Genomic DNA, 13,618 nt, shown 5'->3' on the forward strand with positions numbered 1-13,618 from the left:
CTCCCGGGAATGTGCTGGGGCATTGCAGGAATTTTGCGTGCTCATGCGTGCTTTTGGGGTCCTTCTGGCACCAGGGAAGACAGTGGGTCCAGCAACCACAATAGAATTTTTAGGCATTGAGTTGGACTCTGTACAGGGATGTTATAGGTTACCTAAAGGAAAAATATTGAAATTTAGAGCAGCACTCCAGAAATGTTTGTCAAAAGATAAAGTAACCTTACACCAGCTACAACAGGCAGTTGGCCAGTTGAACTTTGAACTGAGGGTAATACCTATGGCACGACCATTCTCCCGTTCCATCTCACAGGCCATGACAGGCCTGCAAGAAAAACATCATCACACAAGACTGTCGTCTGTGGTTCGCCAGGACATGCGGATTTGAATCGCATTTCTGGAGGGTTTCAACGGCAGGGTAGTGTGGCCCGGTCCCCCCACTACGTCCGCTGAGTTAGGTTTATGGACTGACGCTGCGGGCAGTGTGGGATTTGGTGCCATACTCGGAAACGAGTGGGTGGCACAACATTGGCCGGCTTGGTGGGTTGAGAGTGGTCTGACAGCCAACATAGGTTTCCTGGAACTCTTTCCCATCTGGGTGGCATTGACTGTTTGACCTCATCATCTGCGAAATCAATCTGTGATTTTCTGGTCAGACAACATGACAGTGGTGGAATGCATCAACCAACAGGCTGCATGGTGTAAAATGATCCTCCGCCTGTTGAAAGAGATAGTGCTGTTGTGTATGAAGCTGAACATAGAGTTTAAGGCTAAACATGTCCCGGGGGTGCTGATTAATGCTGCTGACGCACTCTTTCGCTTCAAGATGCAGGTTTTCAGGGAACACCTACCATCTGCAGAGGCAACACCAACACACTTCCTGGAAGTACTCTGGCAGATTGGTGCCCCCAGCTATAGAACCTCGTGGCAGCTAGCCTAGCACCCAGGACCAGGAAAGCTTACGAAGGGGCGTTTTGGTCTTACTGCACTTCTTTAGGGCAGGAGTGGGCAGATAGCTGGCATAAGTCAGGGGCATTCCTCCAGTATTTAGACACTTTGAATAAAGAAGGGCACTCCGCGGCGACAGCCAAGTGATATGTAGCAGCGGTTTCTTTCTTTGCACAGATCAGGGACACCAAGGACCCCACGAATAGTTTCATTGTAAGAAAGGCACTAAAGGGGTGGCGGCACCTCCAGGGGGCTGCTCCTGACACCAGACAGACGATTGGTTTGGAGTGGCTGACTTCACTGCTAACAGCCTTGGGTGCCATTTGCAGTTCAATAGGGGAGGCATTACTATTCAGAGCTGCCTTTGCACTAGCTTTTTATGGGGCATTTAGGGTGGGGGAACTTGTGGCACGCAACAAGCAGGATGTTCAAGGTGGGCTCCTGCTGGAGCATGTGAAGATACAGGGAGACACTTTGCTAATAACCATTAAAAAATCTAAAACTGATCAGGAAGCCCGTGGCGAAGGGATGGTACTTCACCGGGCACAAAACAATCCATGCTGCCCAGTGATGCACCTAGAAGCCTACCTCCGACAGAGGAATAGTGCGGTAGGGGGGACAATATTAATGCATGCGGACAGTACCCCGCTTACCATGTTCCAATTTAAAAGGGTATTGGCCATGGCGATCGACAGGACAGGTTTGAATCCAAAGGACTTTGGGACTCATTCATTCAGAATAGGGGCTGCCACAGAGGCAACAGCTAGAGGGTTGCATAGCAACAGTGTAAAGAGGATTGGAAGATGGTCTTCTAATTGTTACAAGCACTACATGCGGCTGCACATGTTGTGAGGGTACCATTCAATTGTGGACTGATGCCTGTCCTGTTTGTTTGTTTGCTTTCAGTTTCTCGAACCTGTCACGCAGGGGGGAAACTGCCGTTGGCGCAATACCAGCAAGATTCTTCACAACAGCAGCCACAACCACAGGACAAGGAAACACAGGTTGTGTGGGTCATTGGTCATTCTTATATACGGCGTATGAAATCTGTTTTCCTTTCAGGTAATTACAAACAAAGAGCTGAGCAGGATGCTTTCAAGGTTTCTTTCCATGGAAAAGGGGTCTCTGCCTCAATCAGTTCAGGGGTTATGTTACAGATCTTTTGAGTAGACACAGTCCTCCACCCACGACAGTTATCTTGCATTTAGGTGGGAACGACCTGGTAAATCTGGGGAGAAGGTTCTTGATTGAGGACATAATCTCCGAAGTAGGCTGGCTAGCTAAGGCATGCCAAGGCTGCACCAAAGTTTGGGCTCAGATGATACCCAGATTCAAATGGAGGGGGGGAGATTCTGTGAAAGCGTTGATTCACTCTGTAAGGAGGATCAACAATAAAATAGGGACATTGTTCAGGTCCCCTCAGTTACAAAACATAGCACATGGGTGTGTCAGGGGGGAACCGTGCTTCTTAAAAGACGGGGTCCACCTGACTAGGTTAGGTAATGAAATGATGTTAGAAAATATGATGGCTTGGCTAGGGAGTGTAAGGGCTGGGCATAACCTTTCAGTGTGAGAGGAGAGGGGGGGCCAGATAGTCAGGCAACTACGCTGGCCTGTGGCGGTAAGGTCATGATTGGTGAGCAGTAAATTTAAGGTCCTTAGGGGGCGGCACCATTCTTGAATGGGGTCGCCCAGGGGGAGGGACAAGTGGTCTCTCCTATAACTTCAGGGGCGGTACATCCGGTTGGCTGGATGGGTGAAGGGGAGGGGGGAGACACGCTTTCTTTAGGCTGGTTGGCCACCCCGCACGGGCACGATGACGTCACTAAATGGCGCAGAGTGCAAGGGCCCTCCTTTTCAATGGAGTTCATGAAGAGTACAGGGATAACCGGGGGGGGGAAGAAACCTCCCAGTAAACGGGCCCTCTGCACATGCGCTGTGCAGGGCGTGGCTAATTGATAAGGATCTGACACCAGGTAGCGACCTTGCCGTAGGCCCAAATAGGATACGCAGAAAGTAATTAATGTATGATTATGATTCAGATGTTAGACTCGGATAGGAAATACTTTGTATTAGAAATATGTTAAGGTTAGCCATCTGATATCTGTTCATAAGAATTGTAATCAAATGTCATGCTACGTTTTCTGCGTACAATTGTGGAAATATTGATTATTTCAATTTTTATTTGATTTTATGTTTTTAATAAATACGACAGGGGGTTGTACGACCCCCACCTCCAAAGAAATCCACTCTCATGTCCATCTTTAATAAAGGTTGTTTATACACAAGGCGGGGGAGGGGGAAGTTCGGTAGTCCCTGGTCATAGAAAAAGGCTGGGCCGTCATCGGCCCCGCCGCAGGTATGGCGGGCCACCGACCCCCTCCTCCCTCGCCTGCTCTCCCTGGAGGGGCACGCCCCGCCGCATCATCATGACGCGGTGGACGCGCCGCATCAGGGATTGGCTCGAAGGGGCTCCCTTTTGACCCAGAAACGATTGAGGCGCTTCTGGGTCAAGGGGGAGCAGGGGTCAGGCCGGTTAGAACCGGCCTGGCCAGGATTGAGGTTTAAAAGGCCGGGGAGCGCGGGAGTCGGTCTCTTTTTCCCGCACTCCCAGGTCTGCCTCACCCAGCCTCTAGGAGGCTGTAAACTTTTTCCCCACCCACCATCCCCTGTAGCAGAATTGGTTATTGTATTATAAGGTTGTCAATATGGTATTTTGTTCCTTAGAATTTTTCCCGTTTGCAGGTCATCAATCGTCGTATTTATTGCTATTCCTTGGTCAGGCTGTAAGGTCATGATGAGTGGTGAGCAGTAAATTTAAGGTCCTTAGAGGCCGGCGCCATTCTTGAATGGGGTCGCCCAGGGGGAGGGACAAGTGGTCTCTCCTATAACTCGAGGAGCGGTACATCCGGTTGGCTGGATGGGTGCGGGGGAGGGGAGAGTCGCGCTTTCTTTAGGCTGGTTGGCCCCCCCGCACGGGCACGATGACATCACTAAATGGCGCAGAGTACAAGGGCCCCCCTTTTTAATGGAGTTCATGGAGCGTACGGGGTAACCGGGGGGGAAGTACCCTCTCGGTAAACGGGCCCTCTGCGCATGCGCACTCCTACGGGAGGGTGTGGCTTATTGATAAGGATCTGACACCAGTTAGCGACCTTGCCGTAGGCCCAAATAGGATACGCAGAAAGTAATTAATGTATGATTATGATTCAGATGTTAGACTCGGATAGGAAATACTTTGTATTAGAAATATGTTAAGGTTAGCCATCTGATATCTGTACATAAGAATTGTAATCAAATGTCATGCTACGTTTTCTGCGTAAAATTGTGTAAATATTGTTTATTTCAATTTTTATTTGATTTTATGTTTTTAATAAATACGGCCGGGGGTTGGACGACCCCCACCTCCAAAGAAATCCACTCTCATGTCCATCTTTAATAAAGGTTGTTTATACACAAGGCGGGGGAGGGGGAAGTTCGGTAGTCCCTGGCCATATGAGGGCAGCAAGCCCTGCACCTCACTCTGAAGGATGGCCCTACCACTGGGCTCTATTTTGTAAGGGGGTCTGCCCTTTAGGAGATAACCCTCTTCTTCAAATGGTATCCTCTAAACATGTCCCATGCATGCATCTAATTTACACGGTTCGTTTCTTCTGCGCTGCCTTACACAACCGAGTGCAGCCAATCCTGGCTTTACTCTGAAGGAAGGTCGCGCCTTTCACTACACACCGACCACTGGCCACCATTTGTAAGGAAGAATGTCTTTTCTCTTAAGGAGAGAATCCGTGTTCACAAGGAACTCTGCAAACACGCCCCTGCATGCATGTACAAGGGTACTTCTTCAGCACTGTTTCCACAAGCAAAGGAGCGCAGCGACTACTGCGTCACACACTAAAGCCGCGCCTTTAATTGCGCACCCCCATATTCACTTCCAAATAGCGCAGAATGTGTTCCTTTGATGCGTCAACAGACTCGAGAGCACTAGGCATTAGATAAAAGCAATAGCTGGCTGCTACTTCATTTTCCATTGGCCTACCTTTCAGCCTCTATCCAACATAAAAGTTTTGTTTCATCATCATTATTTTTAACTAAAAATCATAATCTGCGAAGCGTTCGTGCAATGAAATGTGCATTTTAAATAAAAACACTGTGTTAGTGATTCAATTTACAGGGTCATGTGTTTAACTCAAATAACTGCCAACATGTTTGACATTGTTAACGGCTGAATGAGAACAAAAGCACAAACCGCTCGCTTGTACTCCTCAAAAATGACAGAAGATGTCAGAAAGACAGCCACTCGCCCCCCTGAATTGCAGCACAAGATGAACGAACTTCCTTAAAAATACTGTATTTTAGGACATTTTTACAGATATTATTCAGACGCACATATGTCCGATCCAACACTATTGTCTTGTGTGTGTGTTGACAAATTTGTTTATATTAATGTTACTTGCGTGTAGCTGGCTGCATTTGATCCTAACTGTGTCGAATGCAGACACCTGTGGAAGTAACAACACCCACATACAACCGTCCGATACGGCACACATGGCACGTGTGCGGGGTGTATGTGTGTGTGCGAGTGTATTTGTGTATAGTGTATTCCAACAATGTATGTGTGGCTGTGTTTCTATGAGTGTTTATTTGTGTATAGTGTATGCCAGCAATGTACTTGTGGCTGTGCTAGTATGAGTGTTTATTTGTGCATGGCATGTTCCCATGTACATGTGGCTGCGCCAGTGTGTGTGTCTTGGTATGGGTGTTTTCCATGTGTGTGTTTGTGTATATTACTCTGTGAATCCATGTCTTTCTTCGTGCATGTGGTGTGCACCCGGTTTGCGCCCGGTGTGCGTCCATGTTTGGTTATTTGCATGTGCTTGTGTCAGTACAGGCGGGTACTAGCTTCTCTGTTTGAGTGTGATCTACGTCCGATTAAGTGGCTTAGTGTTTATGTGCGGGCGTGCTTGCATGTTTGTATATGTGTGATGTTTGACTGTGTGCATGTCTCAGCGTGTGTACGTCTTTGTGTATTATCGGTGCTTCCATCATTATTTGAAGCAGTGTGGCATGCATGTCCCTTGTTCTATTCGATGCATTGTTGTGTTGCAGGAAGACACAGGTCCCTGGTTCCTGTCACAACTCACACCACTGGAAACGCTGTATAAACACGGCAATAAGGAAGGGTGGGTGGGGTTTGCCTTTACAATTAATCTCAGCACTTCTTCACACGTGCCCTACGAGAGGAAACGTAGCACAATCTGGGCTTTGAAAACATCTGCCTCTTGTCTCCATGTCTCCCCTGACTCATTTTATGGGACTGTTAGAAACGTATGACCTAGCGCGCGCAGCTCGTGCTTGAAGGAGAACATACCTTAGAAGCAAAAGTGTGTGGGCAGGAGCTGCTTTTCCAATGGGTGCTGGGGTGCAGGGGACACGGGTCCGTTTATGAAGGGTAGTGTGTGGTAGACTCCTTGTGGAGAGGCCTGGCTGGATGGGGATGTTGAACTAAGGCCCATCTTGCGGAGGGTGTGGGTGCATGAACTCTCCTTGCTGAGGGTCCAGTGGTCAGGGACCCTCCTCCTTCTGGGGGATGGTAAGGGGCAGGAGGGATGGGGGCTGGATTGGGGTAGAGTCACTCCTTGTGGAAGGGGATGTGGGTAGTCCTTGTGCTGGAGGCAAGAGCCCTCCTTGTTGTGGCGGGTGGTGGTGGGGGGCGAGGGGGCAGAGTGCTGGAGGCCTCATTGTTGAATAGTTGGTTGGGAAAAGACTCCTCTTGCAGAAGGGCCTGTGTGCAGGGGAGTGGGCTCGAGATCACCTTGTGAAGGGGGCTGAGGGCAGAAAAGTTCTGACCGCTCTAGGACCACGTTGTCTCAGACGGCCAATGTCCTAGCACTTGGCACGCTGCACACACATTATACCCACTTCCCTCTACTGCCCTCTGGCTGGAGGTTAGTTTTTATAACCGCACCGCGATGACCTAACCTGTTTCGGGGAATGCCTGCCTCTGCCATGCCTGGCTGGGTGTGGCGGAGAGAGCCTTGCAGAGGCTCGTGAGAGGGACATGATGGCCTCCGAGCGAAGTGCACCCCTTCCGGCGGCCAGGCCCGGGGCTTCCTCGCCTCCCCTAACGTCTTCGGGCCCACCGCTGGCAGAGCAACATCTGGCTTTGCCTTCTCGGACTGGAGAGATCGTCCACCGCTGCCTGCTTGGACTCTGGCAATGATGGCTCCACCAGGGCCAGTGCACCCTCCCTCGGCTATGGCTATCACTTTGGGAACGGCTACTACAGCTGCCGCATGTCACACGGGGTGGGTGTCCAGCAAAGCGCCCTGATGCCGTCCCCTCATGGTGCCTTCCCAGTGGAGAAGTACATGGACGTGCCCGCCTTGGGCAGCGGGGGAGCGCACAACACAGTGAGGGGCCCTCACAGGCCAAGGAAGTCTCCTACTTTCCAGGGTACCCTGGGCCCTATGAGCACATGCCCGGGTACATTGACGTGGTGTCCAGCTTTGGGCCGGGCGAACCCAGGCACGAAGCATACATCTCCATCGACGGCTACCAGTCATGGACTCTGGCGAACGGCTGGAGCGGCGGGGTGTACTGCGCCAAGGAGCAGTCTCAGGGCACGCACTTCTGGAAGTTATCTTTTGCAGGTAAGGGCTTTTATCCTTCTCATTGGCGAGACTGGGGAAGCTGTATCTGTCTAAAAGATAACCTGGAGCACTTTTGCCAAACCCCACACTGCCTTTTCTTGGTCAGATCTGAAATTGCAGATTTTGCAAATGCTTTGCGGATTTCAGCATTTACAACTGGATACATTTAACTCGACCCACTTAATTTGACCGTTAATAAAACCCCTGTTGCTTCATTCTGCACTTTCCATGCTTCTTTCTGCACCTGTCTTGCTTCTTTCTGTACCCCTGTTGTCTCTTTATATTCCTCTTCTCCCTCTTTCTGCACTTTTCTTACCTTTTTCTGCACTTCTCTTGCCTGTTTCTGCACATCTCTTGCCCGCAATCAACTGCTGATGACGTCACATATTACATCTACTAGATGATGTCATCAGTGATGTCATTTGAGATGTCATCAGTGATGTCATCAGTGATGTCACTGACCATGTCATGAATGATTTAATATGTGACATCATAAGCAGTGGATTGCGGGCGCACGAGTTATAGTTAGTAGAACTAACTATAATGGAGGAATTTCAATGGTTTTGAACAAGTGAAATGTCCAGCTAACTATAACACCCCTGAAACCTATGGTTTTTTCCGTGAATTTCTAAGGTTTTTTAAATGCTAATTCTCAACTATAACATGTCTGAAACCTATGGTTTTTTCAGTTAATTTCTAACATTTTTTAAATGCTAATTCCTAACTATAACATGTCTGAAACCTATGGTTTTTTCAGTGAATTTCAAAGGTTTTTTAAATGCTAATGTTCTGAACGCAACCTCTTCATTGGGTCCGATTAAAAGCTGGACCGAATCTATCATGGTCCCTATTTACAAGAAAGGCAATAGACAGGATCCTTCCTGCTACAGACCAACTTCACTATTAGATTCTTTGGGTAAAGTGGCAGGAAGGATAATCCTTTCGAGGTTACAAACATGGGCAACTGAAAAGAACATACTATCAGACCTCCAGTTTGGCTTCAGGGAAGGCCGAAGTACAATCGATCAGGGCCTTAATCTGGCCATCCTGAAGGGCAAATACACGAAGGCGCAGAGAGGAAAACTACATCTGGCGTTTGTAGACCTCTCTGCGGCCTTCGATTGTGTTTCACACAAGAAACTATGGGACATTTTGAAAGAAATGGAGGTAGAAGTATCCTTAATTAACTTCCTGAAAGCCCTCTATAGCAATGCTACAGCGCGGGTTCGTTTTGGGCCAACAGGCGAATGTACCTCATCATTCAGGGTCCATAGAGGGGTAAGACAGGGGTGCGTCCTGGCTCCGTTCCTTTTCACACTATACACAAATGGCCTTGAAAAGGCCATGCTGGAACGAAGCCAGGACGTCCCCCAAGTGCAACAGAACTCGGCAACCAGACGCATACCTGCATTACTCTATGCGGACGATGCCGTCATTTTAGCAAGGACCTCATTGGCTCTTCAGCGGGCTTTGGAGTCCTATAATACCTTTATGCAGGATATTGATCTGAAGATAAATGTCACAAAAACCTACGTGATGAACTGTGGTAAAGGCAGTAAGAAAGGAAAGGATCTATTCCTAAACGGGAGCAAACTGGCCACTACATCCACTTACCCATACTTGGGGATTTTAATAGATGATAAGGGTACATGGGGCCAAGCAATCGATTCAAGAAAACTTTTTTTCATGAGAGCCACATCAGCCCTCGTTAACTTTGCACAAAAATTAGGAAAAAGAACGCCCTCTGAATTGATTAAAATATATAATGCGAAGTGCAGGAGCGTAGCAATGTATGGGGCAGGGATTTGGGGCCACTGTAACGTTTTGGCTTTGCAGAAAGTGGAAAACGCATTTCTCAGATACTTATTAGCCGTGCCGGGTTCTATTTCCACCTATGTCTGCCACGCTGAGGTTGGAGTCCCTTACATAACGGATATTATAAAAATCCAACCTGTGATCCTGTGGCATCGTATATGGAAGTCACAGTCCAACGAACTTAATCAGCTGGTGCTTCAGGATGTACTGAAGCTAGATTACTCCCTTGACATAGAATGGATTAAATATGTGAGGGATTTTATGACAGACATTGGAAAACCTGAATATTTTTTCAATCCATTTTCTATGCTAGGAGTCTCAGGGAAAGAATTTAAGAAATTGTGTATGCTACATATGGAGAGGTTGAGATTTGCGAGTGAAGCAACAAAACCTACTGTCATTTCTAACCTTATGATAACTCCCTCCCCTGGTATGCAATTTTATTTAAAAAACATTGTAAATGGTTATGACAGATTTGTTCTTACTCGCCTTCGGCTGAACATTTTCCATAGGATGGTTACCTTTCCAATTGTTAATAATTGGTCTAAGAACTTACCAACTTGCCCGTGTGATGACATCTCTCAGCAAACAACAATTCATGTTATCCTGTTTTGTAAATTTTATAAAGATCTGAGAAGAAAATGGATAGTCCCAATTCTGAAAATTTGGGGCATTCGACAATGTCGTCCCGCTTTTTTGGCTTGAAATTAACTTACCGAATAAAGCTGATTTGATATTGATATTGATATAAATGCTAATTCTTAACTATAACATGTCTGAAACCTATGGTTTTTTCAGTGAATTTCTAACATTTTTTAAATGCTAATTCCTAACTATAACATGTCTGAAACCTGTGGTTTTTTCAGTGAATTTCAAAGGTTTTTTAAATGCTAATTTCTAACTTTAACGTAACTGAAACCAATGGTTTTTTCAGTGGATTTCAAAGGTTTTTTAAATGCTAATTCTTAAGTATAACATGTCTGAAACGTATGTTTTTTTCAGTGAATTTCAAAGGTTTTTTAAATGATATTTTTAAAATGTATTTCTTGTTATAATTTTTTTATATTCTTTACTAATTTTTTTTAATCTACTTATTTTTATATATATATTTTTTAAATTACACTACACATATTTTTACAAAATAAATATATATTTTTTAATTATTTTATATTCTTTTAAATATACTTATATTGCTTTTTTTTTCTTTTTTTTGGAGTCGCCCACCCAGCGCATTAGAATCGTGTATCCGACACGTAGAAGTCATGCACCAAACGCGCTGGAGTCGCGCACCCTATAGGATAGTAGTCGTGCATCCAACGCGTGCACACCAGGGGGCCGCGCTGGATACGCAACTCCTAATTTTACCGTAAAAAGAAAAATAGCCCCTATCACTAATTTTTATTATCCCCGGGGACTCCATCCCCCGGGGCTTATAAAAAACATTGGGGACCGTGGGGGAGCCCCAACGCCCCCACGGTTCCAGCCGGCTCTCCACGTTCTTCGGGAGCCGGCATTGCTTTTCCACATGGGGAGCTGCTGACATGCAGCTCCCCGTGTGGAAAAGCTGTAAGGTTTGGATTTTGAAAGTGAGAGCAGGTTTCCCTGCTCTCTCTTTCAAAATCCAAACCAAGTTTGCTATGGGAGGGCGGGAGACTCCCACCCTCTCATAGCAAACAACAGTGTCCTGGGTTGGGCACCCCAGGACACTGCAGGAGCCGGCCCTGGGGGGTGGCGGTCCCCAGGGCCCTCGAGGGCTCCAGGAGGAGGGCCACACAGCCCCCCTCCCTCAATACATAAAGGCTTGGGGGTGGTGGTCCCCAGAACTTGGGGGGGCCGTTGAGCCCCCCCACAAATTATACTGGGAGGGGCTTTAGAGCCCCTCCCAAATTATTTTGTAGCCTCGGGGGGTGGCATTCCCCGGGGCTGGGGGACCCCTCTGGGTCACCTTTAAATTTAATAATTTTGCCCCCGGGATTTGGCCCCCCCGGGGGCTAATTATAAAAAAGCTCCATTCTTTTTTCTTTTTTTTAAGGCAGGATCCGCGCACCCTGCGCGCACTTTGCGGTTTAAAAAAATCAAATAAAAATTTGGGGGGCCCTGGGAGTCCTTCTGGGACCCCCTAAGCAGGTCTAGAGGGTCAGGGTATTTCTACCCTGCCCCCTTTATACTTTTTGCGCACTTAGTCCACAGACTTCTTCAGCTTCGCTTCTACCGAGGCACAAAATTGCTGCCAACAGTTCCTGGTTTCGAATGTTGACAACCACTTGACAGCCAATTAGCATTCAGCGCGTGATCGGGAGGGTGCGCTCAGGGTGCACTCAGTGTGCGCGGATCCAGCGCGCCCATAGATATATATGTACTTTTAACTGTAGTTTTCTCAGGAACTACTGAACAGATTGACACCATTTAAGCAAAAGGCACGAGTCTGAACCGAGGACTACCTCTTTGCCAAATTTGGTGTAATTCCGTTCAGCAGTTCGGGCTGTAGGTGCGGCTAAAGGTCTTATGGGAAATTGCATGGGAAAACATGTTTTGGGACCCCCCTTTTTTCTCAGACCCCGCTTCATGAATCATCCCGAGACTTTCAGGATAGGAGCGGATCAGAGCTGGCCAAAAGTTTTGAAAATTTCGCGAAGATTCGTCAATCGGTGACAAAGTTATTGGGAATAGAATGTTGCTGATTTCCTATGGAAAATAGGTCCTAACTATAACTACCTACCTGGCGACCGCCAGTAGGTTATATATATATATATATATTCCACCAATCCCGCTTCACACAAGAAACGGGCTGACACATGCTCAGGTACGATCCAGAGAGGCTTTATTTTCACCATCTTGGCACATCTCGCTGTATTTAAAATTTCGCCACTGCTGTGACACTTGGCAGACGCGTTTCGGCGTGGTTGCCTTCCTCAATGCCGCTGTGTATGACAGAGACGCGCAAACAGGGATTTTGAAAAGTTCGCCCATCGACTCCCATTGGAGGATAATCGTGGTCATAGAGAGAGGACTGCGGGTGCAGGGTAGTACTCACTCCGCCTGTTGTGATTTGTCCCTTGATTGACTCACGACACATCAAAGTCCCTGTATGCAACAAGATGTTATCCAAATTGTGCTGCTAGCGTGGAAAATGCAGTCTGAATCCGGGGACATAGTTTATTAACTGCGTACCCTGCACACGATGATGCTCTGACTCCGTCAGCTGTCAGGCTGCATTCTCTGGCTGCTGCAAACAGATGGTGATTTGGCTTCTCCAATCGTCCTTTCAGCAGACAATCTGCTGCTCTTTCCCCAGTGTACCAACACAAGTGTCGCTGCTGGGGGGGCGCCGCGATGCGTACCATCATACGCTCGAACCAAAGTTTTTGTCGGCAGTTCACGGTGCACCAGATCAAGAGGCGTGCCAGTACTCAAGCGCCGACCGCTTGACTCATACTCCACCAATCCCGCTTCACACAAGAAACGGGCTGACACATGCTCAGGTACGATCCAGAGAGGCTTTATTTTCACCATCTTGGCACATCTCGCTGTATTTAAAATTTCGCCACTGCTGTGACACTTGGCAGACGCGTTTCGGCGTGGTTGCCTTCCTCAATGCCGCTGTGTATGACAGAGACGCGCAAACAGGGATTTTGAAAAGTTCGCCCATCGACTCCCATTGGAGGATAATCGTGGTCATAGAGAGAGGACTGCGGGTGCAGGGTAGTACTCACTCCGCCTGTTGTGATTTGTCCCTTGATTGACTCACGACACATCAAAGTCCCTGTATGCAACAAGATGTTATCCAAATTGTGCTGCTAGCGTGGAAAATGCAGTCTGAATCCGGGGACATAGTTTATTAACTGCGTACCCTGCACACGATGATGCTCTGACTCCGTCAGCTGTCAGGCTGCATTCTCTGGCTGCTGCAAGCAGATGGTGATTTGGCTTCTCCAATCGTCCTTTCAGCAGACAATCTGCTGCTCTTTCCCCAGTGTACCAACACAAGTGTCGCTGCTGGGGGGGCACCGCGATGCGTACCATCATACGCTCGAACCAAAGTTTTTGTCAGCAGTTCACGGTGCACCAGACCAAGAGGCGTGCCAGTACTCAAGCGCCGACCGCTTGACTCATACTCCATCAATCCCGCTACTGCCAGTAGGATATATATATATATATATATTTATATATATATATATATATATATAATGTTCAACAGTCCTGTGTCACTT

The 13,618-nt window shown here is 47.5% G+C and overlaps 1 long non-coding RNA gene and 1 pseudogene across 1 annotated transcript in view; both read left to right on the forward strand.

Annotated features, from left to right (window-relative positions):
- The window catches only part of LOC146867082 (uncharacterized), a 62,825-nt gene extending 60,144 nt beyond the window's left edge, over positions 1-2,681 (forward strand). The window contains exon 7 of the long non-coding RNA XR_014966062.1: positions 1,849-2,681. This is a non-coding gene — a long non-coding RNA (uncharacterized LOC146867082). The remainder of the gene's footprint in view (positions 1-1,848) is intronic.
- Positions 2,682-6,999: 4,318 nt separating this feature from the next.
- LOC146867083 (homeobox protein Hox-D13 pseudogene) lies at positions 7,000-7,762 on the forward strand (annotated as a pseudogene).
- Positions 7,763-13,618: the final 5,856 nt, after the last annotated feature.

Source organism: Triturus cristatus, chromosome 1_2 (genome assembly GCF_964204655.1).
Source record: "Triturus cristatus chromosome 1_2, aTriCri1.1, whole genome shotgun sequence".
In the NCBI taxonomy this organism is placed as follows: domain Eukaryota; kingdom Metazoa; phylum Chordata; class Amphibia; order Caudata; family Salamandridae; genus Triturus; species Triturus cristatus.